Raw genomic sequence first — 2,023 nt, 5'->3', positions numbered from 1 at the left:
GGTCAGGATTAGGGGCCAATGATTGAAACCTCTTTAGTTGACAGTCCATTCACCTTTGTACCCGCCTTCCATTCAGCAAGGCCTAACAACATCATTACATAGGAAACAGAGGCTCAATCGGGCACAATTCCTGGAAAAGCAGTCTCCCATGCAAACCTGTGTAAAGCAAATCCCATCTTTTCTTTGTCTCATAACACAGTCCCAGATAAATTTCCATGGAGATACACCCATAGAATGACTTGAAAGCATGTGAAGTCCAGAGCTCTAACCTGGCATACCAAGAAGCCTGCTGATCATGATGTATAATTTTTACTTGGAGTAAAACTTTTTATTTTTACAGAATTCTGCACATTCTTCCCGTCTGCTTCCCCCCACCCAGCAGCCCCTTCAGGCATTCTAGTCACTGTTCTATTTTGTGGGGCCCTTCTTAGTGTCTAATAGAGCTGGGTTGCAATTCCATACTTTGACAGTAGGTGGCAATAAAGGATTTCACCCAGCCTAAGAATAGCTCTGGCAGCTCCTTGGGAAATCAGGCTCCATGAAGACCCATGCGGCCCCCTGTCTGTGAGAAAAGGGTCCTGCAGGGGGCACTGGTGGGTCTTTGGGCAAAGCCAGGGTTCCCACGATGTCTCTCTCCTGGCAGATGCTGGTCTTCAAGAATAGTGATGTCTGCTTCCTCATCTGTGGAACGGGAATCTGGTGAGGTCCTCAGGTTGCCGGTTCCATGCTGTCTGGGGAAGAAAAGATGGAGGAGGGTTGGGCGTGGGGATGGAAAAGGGGCTCCTACAGAACAGGGACAGACGGGAGGACAGGGATCAGCAGAGTCGAGCAGGGGCCAATGCCTGGCCTACTTACGTGCTGTGTGATGCTAGGCAGCTTGCTTCCCGTCTCTGAGCCTGTGCCTCCCTGTCCTCCTTCCTGGGCCTGGGGCAGCCTCAATTCCTCCAGGCAGTGTCCAGAGTCCCCGTCAGACAAAAAAGGGGGAAAGAAAGGGTGTCACACATATCCCCCCACCCTGGGGGCCGTGGCTCAGCGGCTCTGACCTAGGCGTCCATCCCCCTGCCCGGAGCGTGTGTGGCCTCTAGGGGCGCTCCTACCTCCCGCTCGGAACCTGCTCCCAGTGGCAGGGGTTAAAGAGCAGAGACCATGCTCTGTGCCTCTAGGCCCCTGGGCGGGAGGGTGTGGAGGCTGGGCATGGCAGGGGCCTCCCGGAGAGCAGGAGGCCAGTGAGAGCAGAGGCCCTGGGAGAAGAGGGAGGATGAGAGCCGGAGCAGGGAGAGAAGAGAAGAGAGAATCCAGACGGGAGGCAGGGAGGCAGGGCAGAGGCTGACTGAAAGGAGACACAGAGGCCGAGCCTGGAGACAGAGGAGTGAGAGGAAGGGGAGAGGGTGGGCGGGCGAGGAGAGAGGGGAGGCTGATTCCGAGAGGGAGCGAGGGCCAGCAAAAGGCGGGGAGCGGGGCCCGGAACCACTCAGCCGCTGACTCAAAGTCTGGCGGCTCAGATCCACCCAGCAGCTCCGTGGAAGAAAGACGTGGCAACCAGCACCCCCCAAAAAAGATTAAAGGCTGGCAGAGCCGGAGAGAGAAGGGAGGGAGGGGAAGGGAAGGGGAAGGCTCAAGGAGGCTGAGGCTGTGGAAGGGCTGCTTATGCACAGGGAGATAGCTCAGGGTGCAGAAGAGTATGAAGGGATGGACACTGGGAGGAGGGACAGGGAGGGGGGAGGGGGGAGGGGAGAGGAGGCCAGAGGAAGACAGAGGATGGTTGGGGAGAGCAGGAGCCAGAGAAAAGGAAGAGGAGGGCAAGACTGTGAAGTAGAGAAAGGGAAATGGAGGTGGGAGATGAGGAGGAACCAGGGGGAAGGAGAAGAGAAGGAAGGATGATAAGAGGAAAAGAGAAGACAGGACGGTGAGAGAATTTGAGAGGAGAGAGAGAGAGACAGAGAGAGAGAGAGACAGAGAGAGAGATACAGAGAGAGACAGAGAGAGAGAGAGACAGAGAGAGAGATACAGAGAGAGACAGAGA

The sequence above is a fragment of the Orycteropus afer genome, unplaced genomic scaffold (assembly GCF_000298275.1).
Source record: "Orycteropus afer afer isolate SDZICR_OR568_19922 unplaced genomic scaffold, OryAfe1.0 scaffold00766, whole genome shotgun sequence".
NCBI lineage: Eukaryota > Metazoa > Chordata > Mammalia > Tubulidentata > Orycteropodidae > Orycteropus > Orycteropus afer.
The sequence above is the reverse complement of the archived record's forward strand: the minus strand, read 5'-3'. Positions refer to the sequence as shown.